The sequence below is a fragment of the Sarcophilus harrisii genome, chromosome 5 (genome assembly GCF_902635505.1).
Source record: "Sarcophilus harrisii chromosome 5, mSarHar1.11, whole genome shotgun sequence".
Lineage (NCBI taxonomy): Eukaryota > Metazoa > Chordata > Mammalia > Dasyuromorphia > Dasyuridae > Sarcophilus > Sarcophilus harrisii.
In genome coordinates, this window is record NC_045430.1 from 124,639,163 (window position 1) to 124,657,974 (window position 18,812).

At 33.3% G+C, this 18,812-nt stretch overlaps 1 protein-coding gene across 1 annotated transcript in view; it reads left to right on the plus strand.

The window, feature by feature from the left end:
- Window positions 1-18,812, plus strand: part of TAF3 (TATA-box binding protein associated factor 3) — a 229,250-nt gene that overhangs the window by 188,444 nt on the left and 21,994 nt on the right. The window lies entirely within an intron of this gene.

Below are 18,812 nucleotides of genomic sequence, written 5' to 3' on the forward strand. Positions count from 1 at the left end.
GTTCCTTTCCAAGAAACAGATGAGTCCATGCTTACTGTGAATCTTGGAGTTAAAATTTAATAAACCTGTTTATTTCCTATTCACCCTTATACTGTCACATAAGAGTTGCTCAACCATCAACAGACATTTAAAAAGAGACACACACACACACACACACACACACACACACACACACATGCAGTATCAGAGCAAGTACAAAGGATAACAATTGCAAGGAGCTTTCCAGAAGTAGAATGCACCACCTTGGAAGTTGATGACTTTTAAATTACATCGACAACATCTCAGGAAATGTGAAAATTCCATATGGGTATGTATTAGATTTGACTAGGTCCAGAGTTTTAAACTCTGAATTCAATGATTCTGAATGATTACTTTCAGCTATATAAATCAGTCATATATTCATTTAGCAGCTAGCTCTCTTAAAGTTGGAACTTGAAGAAAGAAAAGAATTTTGACAAGCAGAAATAAGAATAGAGTAAATTGGAGGCTAATGGAAACAGGGAAGTGGTAGAGAAGAAGGAAATGCTGGTGATGGTTCTATTGATCTCCTATATTTTTGGAGAAGAAATTTTCAAAAAAATTCAGATCTCATAAACATATTCTATAAAAGAATCAATTGAAGGTTCTCAAGAATAATAAAGGACAAAAAGAAAAGCAGTTGTCATGAGAGAGAATAGGGAATCTTCTAAGAAGATTCATGTGAATATATGTGAAATTCATCAATTAACTTTTTTTTTTTTTTAGTACACAAGATTAAGTAGCATGTATATAGAGATGTGGCACACCATGTAAGAAGAAGAGTTCTAGGACACATTGATTTGAGGCTGGTAAGGAAATCCCAAGGCCAACAGAATAGGAGGTTTTTAGTCATAGTATAGAAAACAAAAATATCCAAGAAGGAACAGTACTGCAATTCCCAATTGCAAGGACAGTGTTAATAGATAGTGATAGCAATTTTCCCTGTTGAAGGCCTCATTTCTCAAACGTATAGAGAACTGAGTCAAACTTATTTTTTTTAAAAAGCCATTCTCTGGTTGACAAAAGGTCAAAAGATATGAACTGTACCCAAAAGGTTATAAAAATCATGCATATCATTTGACCTACTAGACAAGAATCCCAAAGCGATTTTTTTTTTAAAGGAAAAGGATCTGTATGTACAAAAATATTTATAGCAGCTCTTTTTTAGGGCAAAGATTTGGAAATTGAGGGGATGCCCATCACTTGAGGAATGGTTGAATAAATTGTATGTGATTATGATGAAATATTATAGTTCTATAGGAAATGATGCTCTAAGAAAAACCAAGAAAGGCTTCTATGAGCTCAAGCAAAGTGAAATGTATTATGTAGATAGTAATAGAAATCTTGTGGGATGATCAGCTATGAATGACTTGGCTATTCTCAGCAAAACAATGATCCAAGACTGCTATGAAGGACTTGTGATGAAAAATCCTAGCTCTACCCAGAAAAAGAATTGATTGTGTCTGAATAGAAATTGAAGCAAACTCTTTATTTTTACTTCTTGGGGGGGGGGATATCTGTTTTCTTTAACAACACAACTTTTATGGAAATGTTTTGTGTAACTTCACACATGCCTTAATTGGGGGGAGGGGGAGGATGAAGAAGAAGGAAGAGAATCTAGAACTTAAAGTTGAAAAGCAACTTTCACATTAGTTTTTAAATGTAACTGAGGATTGCATATTGCAACTGGGGATAATATTAATAATATTAATATTAATTTTTTTTAATTAGGCAGATAATGGTTGCTTTTACCTAGTTAAAAAAAATTACTTAAATTCAATTGATTTGCATGTCATGGAGTCACCTCAATGTTTCATGGTCCTCTTAGAGAAAAAAGAATAAACAACAACTTATGTGAGTAGGACAATTGGACAATACAGCTCCTCTTCTCTCCCTTCTTCTCTTTTCTTTCCTCCCCCCTCTTTAAAAAAAAAAGAAAGATGTGCAATATTCACATACTAGGCTACTGAGCCTGATGGTTTAAGAAAGTCAATTCAGAACTAGCTAAATAACATAGAGTCTTATTCATAGTCAGCCTGAAAAATCTGAAGTGGAATTGACACTGTTATTTAACATTTTTATCAGTGACTTGTAGAACAGCATAAATGACATAATTATCAGATTTGTAGATAATATAAAACTAAAGAATTTAGTAACTGTCAAGATTCAAACATCTTTACAGACTAGAAATTTTGGCCTGAATCTATTAAGATAAATTTAATCAAGATATTAGTTTAACCCTATGGGCAGCTAGATGGCATAGTGAATAGAGTGCTCAGCCTAGAGTCAAGAAGACCTGAATTCACTTGTGATCTCAGACACTTAATAGTTGTGCTTCACTTTCCTTAATTATAAAATGGGCAGGAGTAAGAAATGGCAAAAGTAGCTTCACCAAGAAAACCCCAGAAGGGGTTACAAAGAATCCGACATGACTGAAATGACTGAACAATAGCAATGTAAAGCTTTGGTTAAAAAAAAACACAACCACAAAAATAAAAATTATAAGAAGGGAAAGGCTAGGGTTAGACAATAATCAGTAGTATTGCCAAAATCTTTATCCCATTTTTAGTTTATGACTTACTAAAAATGATTTGAAATCTTTATAGAATTGCAGAATTTCTTAGAATCTATATGTGAACTAGTTAATATGTTATAAGTAATTTATTAAAAAAAGAATTTTGGGGTGGCTATATGGTGCAGTATATAGAGCACCAGGCCTGAAGTCTGGAGAATCTGAGTTCAAATATGGCCTCAGACTCTTAACACTTCCTAACTGTGTGACCCTGGGCAAGTCACTTAACCCCAATTGCCTCAGCAAAAACAAGCCCCCCCCAAAAAAAAGCATAAAAAAAAGAATTGTATATATCTTTTTAACGAAAATATATTTTAAATCTTCTTTTATAACTGTAACAATGCCAAATTTTGCATACCATATCTCTCTGTATGTTTATATAAATATGTATCTAAATACACACACATACATACATACATACACGCATACATACACACAAACTCAGAATTCTTTTCCTACTAATCTTCATTAGTGTAAGGACATGGTTCACTTGGGTGCTTCCCATGCCATTTATGGTATTAAATTGATACTTAGAGCAAAACTTCTTAAACTGTGGGTCATGAATCTATATATGGTCATGTAATTAATTGTTAGTGGGGGGGGGGTCTTTGAAAAATTTGGCAACAGTAAAAGGTATCAAATATTCAGTCAAGATTTAATTCTTTATATAAAAATAAACAAGTACATTCATCGCATTAATATATGATAAAATTATATATAAACCAGAGATTTGAAATATCTTTATGGTTTATTAACAGTAAGTATTTTATTTATATATTGTTTTTATAAACTTATATACTTGGAGTCAAGTAAAAATGTCTGGGGCAAAAAGAGGTCACAAGGAAAAAAAAAAAGTTGAAGATGCCCTGGCTTAGAGAAATGAGAGGTAATTCACCCGGGGGTCACACAATGTGTTTAGCCATTACACCATGCTATTTCTTATATATATTTATATGTATATACATTTCCCTAAAGAGAATATAAGCTCCAATAAAGGGATTATCCTATTTTTCTTTTTATTCCCCAGCACCTAGCCTAGGGTTTGGCACATAATAAACATTTAATAAGTGTTTCCTTGCATAATTCTGTTTTTTTTTTATCTTGCTATTTATTTTTCAAAACATATGTGTGGACAATTCTTCAACATTAGCCCTTGTAAAACCCTGTGTTCCAGTTTTCCCCCCTTTCTCCTATACCCTCCCTTAGGTGGCATGTAGTCCAATATATGTTGAACATGGTAGAAATATATGTTAAATCCAGTATATGCCTACCTATTTAAACAGTTATCTTGCCACACAAGAGAAAAAGTAAAGCAAAATAAAATTCAAGCAAACGACAACAAAAATGAAAAAATGTTGTGTTGTAAACCACACTCAGTTCCCACAGTCTTCTCTCTGGTGTAGATGGCTCTCTTCATGACTGAACAAGTGACACTGGTTTGAATCATCTCATTGCTGGAAAGAGTCATGTCCATCAGAATTAATCAACATATAGTCTTCTTGTTGCCGTGTATAATGATCTCCAGGTTCTGCTTATTTCACTCAGCATCAGTTCATGTAAATCTCTCCAGGCCTTTCAGAAATCATCCTGCTGGTCATTTCTTACAGAACAATAATATTCCATAACATTCATATACCATAATTTATTCAGCTGTTCTCCAACTGATGGGCAGCCACTCAGTTTCCAGTCTTTTGCCACTACAAAAAGGGCTGCCACAGACATTTTGCACATGTGAATCCCTTTCCCTCCTTTAGGATCTCTTTGGGATATAAGCCCAATTAGAAACACTGCTGGATCAAAGGGTATGCACAGTTTGATAACTTTTTGAGCATAGTTCCAAATTGCTCTCCAGAATGTTTGGATCCATTCAGTTCCACCAACAATCTATCAATGTCCCAGTTTTCCCCCATCTCCTCCAACATTCGTCATTATCTTTTCCTGTCGTCTTAGCCAATCTGAGAGGTGTGTAGTGGTATCTCAGAGTTGTCTTAATTTGCACTTCTCTGATCAATAGTGATTTAGAGCAACTTTTCATATCACTAGAAATAGTTTCAATTTCTTCATCTGAAAATTGTCTATTCATATCATTTGACCATTTATCAATTGGAGAATGTCTTAAATTCTTATAAATTTGAGTCAGTTCTCTAATATTTTAGAAATGAGGCCTTTATCAGAACATTTGATTGTAAAAATTTTTCCTGGTTTATTGCTTCCCTTCTAATCTTGTCTGCATTGGTTTTGTTTGTACAAAAACTTTTTAACTTGATATAAACAAAATTACCTATTTTGTGATCAACAATGATCTTTAGTTCTTTTTTGGTCACAAATTCTTCCTCCTCCACAGATTTGAGAGGCAAATAGGTTCTTCTAATTTGTTTGTAATCTCATTCTTTATGTCTAGATCATCACCTTATCTTAGTATAAAGTGTTAGATGTGGGTCAATGTTTAGTTTCTGCTATACTAGTTTACAATTTTCCAAGCAGTTTTTGGCAAATAGTGAATTCTTATCCCAAAATCTGGTGTCTTTGGGTTTGTCAAACACTAGATTGCTATAGTTATTAACTATTTTGTCCTGTGAACCTAACCTATTCCACTGATCAGCTAGTCTGTTTTTTAGCCAGTACCAAGTGATTTTGATGACTGCTGCTTTATAATATAGTTTTAGATCAGGTACAGCTAGGCCACCTTCATTTGCATTTTTTTCATTAATTCTCTTGAAATTTTTGACCTTTTGTCCTTCCAAATGAATTTTGTCGTTATTTTTTTTAGGTCAGTAAAATAGTTTTTTGGGAGTTTGATTGATATAGCACTAAATAAATAGATTAGTTTAGGTAGTATTGTCATCTTTGTTACATCCGCTCGACCAAGAGCACTTGATATTTTTCCATTTGTTTAGATCTGACTTTATTTGTATGGAAAGTTGTAGTTTTGCTCATATAGTTCCTGACTTTGCCTTAGCAGATCGATTGCCGAATATTTTATAATATCAACAGTTATATTAAATGGAATTTCTCTTTGTATCTCTTGCTGTTGGATTTTGTTAGTGATGTATAAAAATACTGATGATTTATGTGGGTTTATTTTATCCTGCAACTTTGCTAAAGTTGTGGATTATTTTTAGTAGTTTTTTAGTTGAAAAAGATACTTAGTTTAGTTCTCTAAGTTTACTATCATATCATCTGCAAAGAGTGATAATTTGGTTTCCTCATTACCTACTCTAATTCTTTAAATCTCTCTTTTTTTTTTGTCTTATTGCCACACTATGACCAAATAAGATTTATACTAGGAATTCAGTATAAGGAAAAGTACTGACATAAATGACCATATCAATAAACAAATTAACAGTGATCAAATGGTAATCTCGATACAGAAAAAGCCATTGGCAAAATACAGCACCCATTTCTACTAAAAACACTAGAGAGCACAGAAATAAATGGAGTTTTCTTTAAAATAATAAGCATCATTTATCTGAAACCATTAGTAACCATTATATGTAATGGGGAGAAGCTAGAAGCATTCCCCAAATAAGATTAGGGGTGAAACCAGAATGCCCATATCACTACCATTATTCAATATTGTACTAGAAATATTATCTTTAACAAATAAGAGAAGAAAAACATTAGGTTTTGCAAAGGGTAAATGTTGAAAACTATGGATTTATTTTGAATATAAAAAGCTAAAAAAGAGGGAAACTGAGACCTATAAAGAGAAAAATAATAAAAAAATTAAATTTTTTCAAAAATTCAAAACAAAATAAAATGTTTGCATCAGTATTCATTAGGAAGATTGGTCTATAATTTTCTTCCTCTATTTTGCCTCTTCCTGGTTTCGGATCAGCTTCATATTTCTGTCACAGAAAGAATTTGGCAGGATTCTTTTGCTATTTTTTCAAATAGTTTATATAATATTGGAATTAGTAGTTCTGTAAATGTTTGGTATAATTCACTACTTAAATCTATCTGGTCCTGGAGATTTTGTCTTAGGAAGTTTCCTGATGATTTGTTAAATTTTTTTTTTTAAATGCGTTATTTAAATATTTTATTTTCTCTTCTATTATTCTGGACAATTTATATTTCTGTAAATAGGTGTCTATTTCAATTAGATTGTCAGATTTGTTGGCATACAATTGAACAAAATAACTCCTAATTATTGCTTTAATTTTTTTTTTCATTGGGGGTAAGTTCACTCTGCATTTTTGCTGCTGATAATTTTGTTTACTTTTCTTTTTCCAATGAAATTAACCAAAGGTTTATTTATTGGGTTTTTTAAATCAAGTCTTAGTTTTATTTATTAGTTTAATAATTTTCTTCCAGTTCTATTAATTTCTCCCTTGGTTTTCAGAATTTCTAATTTGGCATTTAATTGGTGGTTTTAAATTTGTTCTTTTTAAACCTTTTTTAAATTGCATGCTAATTCATTGAACTCTTCTTTCTCTATTTCATTCATGTAAACATTTTATTGGGATAAAACTTCCCCACAGAATTGCTTTGGCTGCATCCCCTAAGTTTTGATGTGTAGTCTCATTATTGTCATTCTCTTGGATGAAATTATTGATTGCTTTTATGATTTGTTGTATAACCCATTCATTCTTTAGGACTAGATTATTTAATTTCCAATTGGTTTTTAATCTACCTTTCCTGGCCCCTTATTTAATACAATTTTTATTGCATTGTGATCTGAAATGGATACATTTAGTATTACTGCATTTGATAGGATTTTATGCCCTGATACATGGTTAATTTTTATGTAGATACCATGTACCACTAAGAAAAAGGTATGATCCTTTCTATGTCCATTCTGTTTTCTATATAATTCCTTTTTTTTCCTTGCTTCCTTGTAGGTTGCTCTTTTGTTCTCTCTACTGCACACTTTTTTTTTACTTTATTCTTTTTTCCCCTTTCATTCTCCTCACTAACTACAAGGCAATAATTAAGCACTTATATATTCATATACACACACACACACTGCCCTCCCAATATATATATGTACAAATACATTCTCACTCACAAGTGTGTGTGTGTATACACACACACATACAGAGAGAACATGCATACATTTCTATATATATTCAGAGATACACACACATAAATATATACACATGTGCATTTACCTGTAGGAAAACATGCATCTAAAACAATATTAGTATGGCTGATATATAATGTATTATATTATCTTTTGATTGAATCTTTTTTTTTTTTAATAATTATAACTTTTTATTGACAGAACCCATGTCAGGGTAATTTTTTACAACATTATCCCTTGTATTCACTTCTGTTCCAATTTTTCCCCTTCCTCCCTCCACCCCCTCCCCCAGATGGCAAGCAGTCCTATCCATGTTAAATATGTCACAGTATATCCTAGATACAATATATGTGGGCAGAACTGAACAGTTCTCTTGTTGCACGGGAAGAATTGGATTCAGAAGGTAAAAATAACCCGGGAAGAAAAACAAAAATGCAAACAATTTACATTCATTTCCCAGTGTTCTTTCTTTGGGTGTAGCTGCTTCTGTCCATCATTGATCAATCCACTTCCATCAGAATACATCCTCATACAGTATCATTGTTGAGGTATATAATGATCTCCCGGTTCTGCTCATTTCACTCAGCATCAGTTCATGTAAGTCTCTCCAAACCTCTCTGTATTCATCCTGCTGTTCATTTCTTACAGAACAATAATATTCCATAGCATTCATATACCACAATTTACCCAGTCATTCGCCAATTGATGGGCATCCATTCATTTTCCAGTTTCTAGCCACTACAAACAGGGCTGCCACAAACATTTTGGCACATACAAGTCCCTTTCCCTTCTTTAGTATCTCTTTGGGGTATAAGCCCAGTAGTAACACTGCTGGATCAAAGGGTATGCACAGTTTGATAACTTCTTGGGCATAATTCTAGATTGCTCTCCAGAATGGTTGGATTTGTTCACAACACCACCAACAATGCATCAGTGTCCCAGTTTTCCTGCATCCCCTCCAACATTCATTATTTTTTCCTGTCATCTTAGCCAATCTGGCAGGTGTGTAGTAGTATCTCAGAGTTGTCTTAAATTTGCATTTCTCTGATCAATAGTGATTTGGAACACTCTTTCATGACTGGAAATAGTTTCAATTTCATCATCTGAAAATTGTCTATTCATATCCTTTGACCATTTATCAATTGGAGAATGGCTTGATTTCTTATAAATTAGAGTCAATTCTCTATATATTTTGGAAATGAGGCCTTTATCAGAACCTTTAACTGTGAAGATGTTTTCCCAGTTTGTTGCTTCCCTTCTAATCTTGTTTGCATTAGTTTTGTTTGTATAAAGGCTTTTTAATTTGATGTAATCAAAATTTTCTATTTTGTGATCTTGATTGAATCTAAAGTTCAACTCTTGTCTAAGATCAGTGATTACTAGCCCTCTTTTCCCCCAAATAAATTCTACACTTGATCCTGATTATAGTGTTTGTATATATATCTTCTTTCCTATTGCTGCTAAGTCTTCCTTCTTTAATTCTCCTGAACTTGTCTTGCTATTACTTAATCTCCACCCCATTCATAGATTCCCTCCTTTGTCTTCTTCCCCCCCCCCCCCTTTTCCTTCCCCCTTCACCCATTCCTCCCCACTTATTTCTTTATAGATTTAGGAAGGTGCTATACCTTACTTCATTGTATATATGTAGTGTTACCTATTTGACCTATTCCTAATGTGAGTAGGTTTTCAGAACTACTAGCCCTCCTCCACCCTCTAAAGCACTATGTCTGTTCTTCCTCTGTATCTCATTTGTATAACATAATTACTATTTTTACTTTTTCTTAGGCAACTTTGTGTTTGGAATCAAATCATACTCAATACTTGCCCAGTCTTTCTTTTGAGCTTTCCAGTTACTGATATCAGTATTGAACAAATGATATACATTTCCATGTAAAAAAATATAAACAAATTGTCCATATTAAGTTCCTTGAAATCGATGTTTGATTTTGGCTCTATATATTAAATTTTGTATGGAGCTCAGGTTTGGTTGAAAGTCCTGAAAATCTGCAATCTGTTGAATGTCTTTTTTTTGGTTGTTTGTTTCATTCAATATTATGGGCAATTTTTCTGGATGTGATATTTTTGGCTGCAGGTCTGGTTCTTTTGATTGCCAGTATAGATGATTCTAGAATCTGCGGTCTTTTCTTGTGGCTGTTGATAAGGCCTGTACAATTCTAATTGCAACTCTAGCATATTTGAATAGTTTGATTTCCCCCCCCCCCCCTTGTTTCTTGCAGTATTTTCTCTTTGACCTAGGGATTTTGAAATTTGGCAATAATATCTTTGAGGTGGTGTCTAGTAGATTTTTTTCTATTTTTACTTTCCTCTTAAGTTCAGGATAATTTTCTTGGGTGATTTTTTGCATTATTGTGTCAAACTTTTTTTTTTTAGTCACTGCTTTCCATTAGTCCCATTATTCTTACGTTTTTTCTTCTTGCTCTGTTCTCCAGATTTGTTGTTTTTAACATTTTGTTTTTGTTTGTTGTTGTTAAACAATTTGTTGTTTAAGTTTCACATTCTGTTCTAATTTTTCATTCTTCATACTCTATTTTGTTATTTCTTGATCTCTTATAGCTTCACTGACTTTCCCTTGTCAGTTCTAATTTTCACAGAATTATTTTGGTTTTTGATTCTACAGCTCCTTTTCTAGTTAGTAATTTTTTTCCCATAATCTTCTCAATTTTTTTTTTTTGATTTTTGTTTTGTTTTCCTCAGTGTCTCTCATTTGATTTTCAAATTTCTTTTTTGTGTCCTTCTATAAATTCTCTCTGGGCAGAAAGCCATATAATGATAGTCTGGGGTAGAAGTTTTTTTTTTTTTTTTTTTGCATTTCAGTGTCCTCTTCTGAATATGAACCCTGATCTTCCCTATTCCCATAGTAAGTTTCTGTGTATGGGTTTTTTCTTCTGTGGTGGTTCATTTTTTTTTTTTTTTAAATGAGAAGTATTAATACAAACACCTCTAATCATAGGGGCAAGGGTATGGTACCTCTAGCTTCACTTCAGCTCTGTCCTCTGACCTGGAACCCCAAACCAAAAACTTCACCCTCCTCCAAGTGTCTCTGCACTCACTGGTGTGCTGGTTCCTTCTAGCCCAAGGCTGCATCTCTGCTGCACAGCTGGGCCTAATGTTCCTAATCAGACAAGCTTCACTCAGTCTTCTGGGATTCAAACTCCACATGCAGTTCAGGAGGTGAAAGTTTCTGTGGTTCCTGCTGAGACTCCATCCAAACTCATCTAGCTCTAGGGCTCCTCAGTTGGTGTTTCTTACAGAGTTATCCTAGTGGTGTTTGCACTTCACCGGTTAATCCTGGCTTGCTCCAGGAAGACCCAGTTCTGCCCCAAGTCATCTTAATTTTTCACCAGTCTGTGTTTGCCCTGAGACACAAATTTGTTCTGTTTGTGAGGAAAATCTGGAGAGCTTGGAAATGTACTGACCTACTCCACCATCTCCCCAGAATCCTCCTTAATGTCTTTTTTTTTTTTTTTTAATATCACATCACCTCATGTCAGGGTCAATTTATGCCCATATCCTCTGCCTATATATGTCCCTTCTAACTGCCCTAATGAAAGATATAGTTCTCAAAAGTTATAAATGATATTTTCCCATGTAGGGATGTAAACCATTTAACTTTTAAATAATGTGGGTTTTTTTTCCCCTTTGTTTTTTACCTTTTTATTCTTCTTTTGAGATTTATTTATAGATCAAATTTCTATTTGGTTCTGGTCTTTTTAATAGAAATAATTGAAAGCCCCCTACTTCATTGAAGAGTTTATATCCTCCCCTTAAAGATGATACTCATTCTTGCTAGATAGTTGATACTTGGTTGTAATCTAAAATCCTTCACCTTCTGGAATATGGTATTATATGGTATTCCAGGCCCTCCAATCCTTTATTATATTATATATTTCTGACCAAGGCTTCTCCATATTTGCAACAATATTTTTTGGAGTTTTCCTTGGGATATCTCTCTCAAGAAATGATCAGTGGATTTTTTCAATGACAGTTTTGCCAGCTAGTTCTAGTTTATCAGAGTATTTTCTTGATAATTTCTTGTAGAATACTGCTCAAGTGCTTTAAAAAAATTTTTTTTTTGCCATGGCTTTCAAGTAGTAAGTAGTCCAATGATTTTTAAATTGTCTCCCCTGAATCTGTTTTCCAGGTCAGTTGCTTTTCCAATATATTTTACATTTGCTTCTATTTTTTCCATTCTTTTTAGTTTGATTCTAGATGTCTTCAGAGTCTCTAGCCTCCATTTGCCCGGTTTTAGTTTTTAAATGTAGATTTTCTTCAGTTAACTTTTACATCTTTTCCATTTGATTAATTTTACTTTTAAAGGTGTTGTTTTCTTCAGTTAATTTTTAAAAATTTGACCAATTATATTTTTTAAGAAATTATTTTTCTTTAACAAGCTGTTGCCTTTCTCTCTCTCTTCCATACCACTTGTTTCTTTTCCCAGTTTTTCTTGTACCTCTCTTATTTGATTTTTTAAATCTTTTATGAGTTCTTCCACAAAGGCTCTTTGGACTTGAGATTAATTCATATTCCTCTTTGAGGTTTCACATATGGGGCATTTTGTCCTTTTCTGAGTTGGTGTTTGATCTTCCCAGTGACCATAGTAACTTTATATGATTAAGGTTCTTTTTTGCTTCTTGCTTTTTTTCTTTCTTCTCCCTTCTTCCCTCCCTCCTCCCACTCATTTCATGACTTTTAAAGTTAAGCTCTGCTTCTGGAGCATAGGGACTCCTGTCCCAATTTTCTTGTACAACTTTGAGTCTTGGCTTTGAGCATAGGAACCCTCTGTGTTTGGTATATTGCTCACAGGGCTGGGGGGGTAGCCTGACCTACTCCTGCCTGTTGTTGCCTGGTTTCCTGGGCTGGCAGTTTTCCTTTTTGCTGGGACTAGAGGCCACTTCACTGGTCTAGTCTGATTTATTGAATCAAAACCAAGGGAGAATCCCAGTTTGCTGATCTGTTGTGATTAAGACCTTCCCACTTGGCTTTCCCCAAAACATCATCTGAGCTAGGCTTTACACCCTTCACTCTGGTGGGACTAACCTTTTTTGAAGTCCTTCCAACTTATTTTGAGTTGGAAAATAGTTTCATTCTGTCTCTTCATAGGCTTTGTCATTTCCAGACTGTAAAGAGGTTTGGTTTCATGTAGTTTTTCAGGGAAATTGAGAGAGCTTGAGCAGCTTCCTGACTTCATTCAGCCATCTTTACTCTACTCCCAGAAGTTCCAGTCCTTAATTAATTATTACATACTACATAATTTGCCTTAAATCACATAGCTGATAGACCCATACTTGAAACCCATGTCTTCTCATTCTAAGACCATATATTTTTTTCCTACTAAAACACTTTTCCTTGTAAGTATTATATAGAATTATATATTTTAACAAAGATTATACTTTGTACAACATGATTCACCGTACTGAAAAGCCTAAGATGACTTGAGTTATCCCAGAGATATTAATGATTTTTTTAAAAAGTGTATTCCATGACACATTCTTTGGTGGAAAGGAGAAATGACCTCCTTAAACAAACAGTAAAATATCACAACTCCCAAATGGTTAATAAAAAAAATTCTTATCTTAAATACTACCATTTGCTGGGTCACTAATGCTATAAACTCATCTTTTGATTCAATCGTATGGCTACAATATTTCTAACTTTTAAATTAAAAAAAAATAGGCTTCTTTCTCATAGGCACAAAAAAGGAAATAAGTGGATGTTTAAAGTACATTTTTAAACTCTTGTTTGTGAAAGTATATTCTTAAACTCAGGAGACCTGAAATATTAACATGTACATAAGGAAAAGGGACTTAATAAAGGAAAGTGAAGACATTAGAAAAAATTAGAGAACAAGGATCAGGTGAGCAGAATCAGTAAAAAAAAATAGGTGGGTAGTACCTTTGGGATAATGTAACATTTTTTTATACCTCTCCATAGCATAATCCCTAATTATATCTTTAAAACTGAATACTGTACTGATCTATCTGCATGTTATATCCTCCTTTCCTTCATATAATATAAGTTTCTTGAGCATAGAAACCATTTTCCCTTTTATTTTCTGGCACCTAGCACAATATTTTGCAAAAATAGACTTTAATTAAATGTTTATTAAATTGAAAAGTAAATTTCAGCCTTATTTTTACATCAAGGTAAATAACATATTGTGTTCTAAGAGTCTAATTGAAATCATTACAGTTGAATCTGGATTCATTCCTTACTTCTAGGAAAAACAAAAAGCTGGGTTCTGAGAGTAAGCTTCCTTCCCATACCAGTTAGATGTTATAACTGCTAATTTCTTTTCTTTTCCATGATTTATTTCATGTGTATGAATAATTGAGAATTGGTTTTTATTAGTATATTCCTTTTCTGTATTACTAAATATATCTTTTGAAGGGCCCTGTTAGCAAAGATTAATGGTAGTAACTAAACAAAACTACTTTTTTGTGTTATATATATGTTTTTACATATAATAAAAATGATTTTTACTGTTATCTTTTCCACTATTATTCTAAATTAAATAAGTACTTTGTAGATTATTTAATCATAAAAAGATAAGCGGTTTTTCATAAAAAGATAAGCGGTTTTTCAGTTTCAAATCTTGCTATTAACATAACTTTTCTTACTTGATTAATGTGGCAATGATGCTAAAAATTACCTGACGTATTTTGAAAATTGTCTGCGAATTACTTCATTGTACTGTTATGTAATATTCTTATAATTGGGAGTCTATGTTATATTAAAGAATATTTTTCCCATTTTAATGAAAATTTTGCCATCTAAATAAGTAAACTTATTACTTATTACTTAGTTTTTAAATTCAGTATACACTTAAAAACAAACATGATGTGTTTCTAGCATTTATTGCTCTAATCTATCAGTTTACTAAGGAAATATATGATAATTTCATTGGTTTAAAAAAAAAAAGGAAAGTTGTTAACAAATTGATTTAAGTGCTTAGTATATGCAGGTACTGTGCTAAGTGCTAGGAATATAGAGAAAGCCAAAAATGATCCCCCACCTTTAAAATACAGATATTTTCAGGACATCATCTAAATTACTAGGTACATACAGGTTTTATATAAAGTAAATGGGAGCTAAGAAGTGAAAGGGAATCCAAGGCAGTCTAGGCTTACTTCCTCTTTTTATGGTTGAGGTAACAAAAGCTCAGAAAGATCTAGCAGGTAGCAGATGTCAGAAGCATTTTTTGAGACTAAGTCCTTTGACTCTAGAATTATTATTTTTTCCACTCGGCCATCCTCTGTTGTACTTCTTGAGGGACGCAGTTCTTGAGCTAAGAGTTAAGATGAGTAAAAGTACTAAGTTGGCAAAAAATGAGGTTTAAAGTCATCTTTGAAAGGAAAAGTTAAATAAGCAATCCATCAAGCAAGCAGGCATTTATTAATAACTTACTCTAGGTATCAGAAGTCAGTAGAGTATAGCCCTAGAAATTGGAAATCATAAATTCAAATCTGTCCTCAGATTTACTAGCTGTGTGACCTTGGGTAAGTCACTTAATCTTGTTTGCCTCAGTTCCTCATCTGTAAAATGAACTGGAGGAGGAAATGGAAGTTTTGCCAGGAAAACCCCAGAAAAAGTCACAAAGGGTTGTATATAATTGAAATGACAAAACAATAAAAGTGAGGTCCAGAAGGAAATGGTAAATCATTCTATATTTGGGGGAAGAAAAACCCAAAAAGTGATAATGAAGAACTGGGCAGGACTGAAAAGCTGCTAAATGAAAACTTTGTGCCAGTCACTGAGCTAGGTAGTAAGGATGCAAATACAAAGAATGATCCAAACTTATTCTCAAGGGGACATTTCTTCTAATGGGAGAGGCAACCACCATTACCTTAACCCCTAGATCTTGATGTAGACCAAGAACTTTGATCTCAAAAATCTTGGTAATAACATTTCCAACCTAGAACTCTTATCCTAAGAAGCAGTTCCTGTGCAAATGCAACCTGGTAACTACTCCTATCTGTGCTGCAGGCACACATTGAAGACCCAGATAAGAAAGTTCATGTATGTCAAATTGTTGAATATTAGAAACTAACAGTAATATAACAGTGAAAAGGACAGTTTGATATGCTCAATATCCAAGGGGCTATGTGTGACTGAACTTTAGGAAAAAAAATCTGTGAATCTTTTGCAAGGAGGTGATAATTAAAATCAAGGAAACTGATAACATTACCAAGCTAAAATATTAAGAAGAGGTTTCAAAACAGCTTTGGGAAACAGTTATAACATATGACATAGATGGTAGTCAACCATCTAGGAGAACTGAAGAAGAGCAGTTAAAGGAGAGAGTAGCACAAAAACAAGAGAAAATATCTAGGAGCAGGAGGTGATCAAGAAGGTAAAATGCAGCAGTGAATGAAGACTGAGAAATGACCATCCTATTTTGTGATTGAAATATTAGTAATTTGGGAGAGACAATTTCACTTCTGTGGTGAGGTTTGAAACCAGATTGCAAAAGGTAAAGGAGTGAATGAGAGGAAAGAAGGTGAAGAACAGCCTTTATTGAATTTATTGATGGAGGTCTGTATGTACAGTAAGGGGGTTATTCTGAAGAATTATAAGGAAAAATTAGATTACAGAGTTGTGGGAACACTTGATAAAGTACTTTGTAAATTTCTTTTGCCATTTTTGTAGCAAGAGTATGAAATCAACAGCATTTATTATTAGTAATATCTTTGAAGAAGGATCTGTAACCTCACTAAGGTAAATCTAATATTAAACATTGCCCCTCACACCTTCATCTCCCTTTTCTGGTCCCAATTTCTTTTATGACATTGGATTCCTTAGCAAAAATCCAGCTTGGTCTAGGAGATTACTTTTTTTAAGCATCATGCATAATTTTAGAAATTTGAAAATAATGATGTTGAAAAATGGAAAAAAAATTAATCAAATTATTTTAAATTTAATCGGAGTGCTAATATATAACTGTGTTGATTAAAGAATGTCTTTAATATCATTGTTTTATACGGTAGTGTGTTAATGGATGTGGTGGGCTTAACCGGATTCAAGCTAATTCTTCTGGTAGTTTCAGAAGTAGGCCAAATATTAGCCGGAAATGAAACATTGTAGGTCATACAAAACAAAAGGAAAAGGCTTGAGAAAAAGCCAGAAAATTCCAGGCTCTCCAAATTTTCTCCACAAATGAGACAGAACAGTACCTTAACGTGAAGTTGAGCCGCAAAAAATAAACAAAAGTAGGGGTAAAATTTTCTTCCTAAAACAACTTGATAGGATCTCAAAAAAGACTTTTCCTGAGGTAAAGGTTTGACCGATTGTAGTGCAAACACCTCCAAGTTGACTCAGTTGAATCTATAGACAGGAAGTCCTAGGGGCAGCTGGGTGGGAAGTTACCTCAGCTTCAGGAGCTTTCACCTATGGATACTGAAAGTTGGACAGTACTGGGTCAGGGGGTTTGATGGCTGAGTAGGAGAAGATTGAAAGACCCTTTGTTGTCTTGGGACTCCAGCAGAACTGTGTTGACTGTGAGTGACTAAGAGGTAGCACATACCTGGTGAGTACAGTAGCAGGGATCCAGCTAGCTGTGGGCACTTGCAGACGAGTAGAATTCCTGGTTTCTGTTCCAGGCAGAGGGGAGAGCTGAAGTTAGCAGCTGCTAGAGGGAACAAGAGCATGACTTGTGTGGCTTGGAAGTAGAGAGGAATGCCCAAATTTGGGTCCCCAGGCAAAGTTCAGAAAATAATTCTAAGAAGGACCTGAGGCTCAGACACAGTACCCATACCTTGGGATTAGAACCTTATTACAAAAATGTGTTTAAAAAATAAAATAATCATGAGTAAGCAAAGAGAAGGAACCCAATCATAGACAGCTATTATGGGGATAAGAGAAGATATAGATTCCTATTCAGAAGAAGACAGTAAAGATTTAAAAACTTCCTTAAAAAAACAAAAACAAAAACTGAATTTATGAGATAAAACATGCATTTCCATAATAAATTAGAAAAAAAAGAGTATTGCAAACGAAACTACAAATCTATTATGTACAACTTGCTTTTTCTTTTAAATTGATAAGTTATTGTGTAACTTTCTTTTTTCCCTTTTCTTCCCCAGTCTGTCCTATTGCTATTACCATATATGATTTTTTCTTGGTTCTACTCTTCATTATTTCGTATATGGTAATAGCAATATTGTTTTAAGAACAATTTTAAGCAAGTAAGTCATTTTGATTATTATAAATATCCATACAAAGAACTAGAGAAAAAGTTATCTGCATCCAGAGAAAGGACTGGTAAATAAAAATATGTATAGTATGCTTTTGCATATGTGTGTGTGATTGTGTATACATACTTACATATATATTTTTGTCTAATGGTAGCCATTTCTAGGACAGTTTTTTTAAGGAAGTTTATTTTAGCTGTAGCTAGAAAGGATACTTAACAAGGATTTGTCTCTTAGCTTCAATACTTTACTCTTCAGTAAAGGAACAAACTTTTGGTGTTATAAGGAAAACATCCCTGGTCAGCAGGCTAAGGAATAGTGTGACTCAGGGCAGTGTTAACTTATGTGTTCTTGAGACATACTACAAATCTGGATGGAGTTTTGAGACTCTATAGATTCCATGTACCTTAAGAAGGGACATGGTGCTGAGAAGCCAAGTTATAGAAACTTGGTTTACACCATAATTTTCTGGGCCAATCAATCTTGGAGACAGCTTCGTAGCCTTTTAGAGAAAGAAGTAAGTTAACATACATACAGAACTGAGAACTTTGGGAAAGAACCCTGATTGATATTTATTCTATGTTTTTTTGGAGAATAATAATGATATATAATATGTTTTATATATTATGTATAATATATATAAGATATATAAATAAATAATGATAATAAAAATTATTTTGGTTAGATGATAATAGAAACTAATGTAAACCTTTGATTTTCTTCTCTTTCTAAATCAAAACTTAAAAAGACTTAAAAAAACTTAAAAATAATTTGTTAAAATATGAGTAAAATGAATTTGCTAAATTATTTATCACATCGTGCCAGAACATATATTTTCCTCACTTCCACCTCTTATGATTCCTCTCATTTTTCAAGGCCTGATTGAGGCACCATCTCCTATTTGAGACCTTTCTTTAATTCCCTCAGATGTCTTTGTACTCCACCTCTTAAAATTCTTTGTATTGACTTTCTTTTTGTACATATTATATCC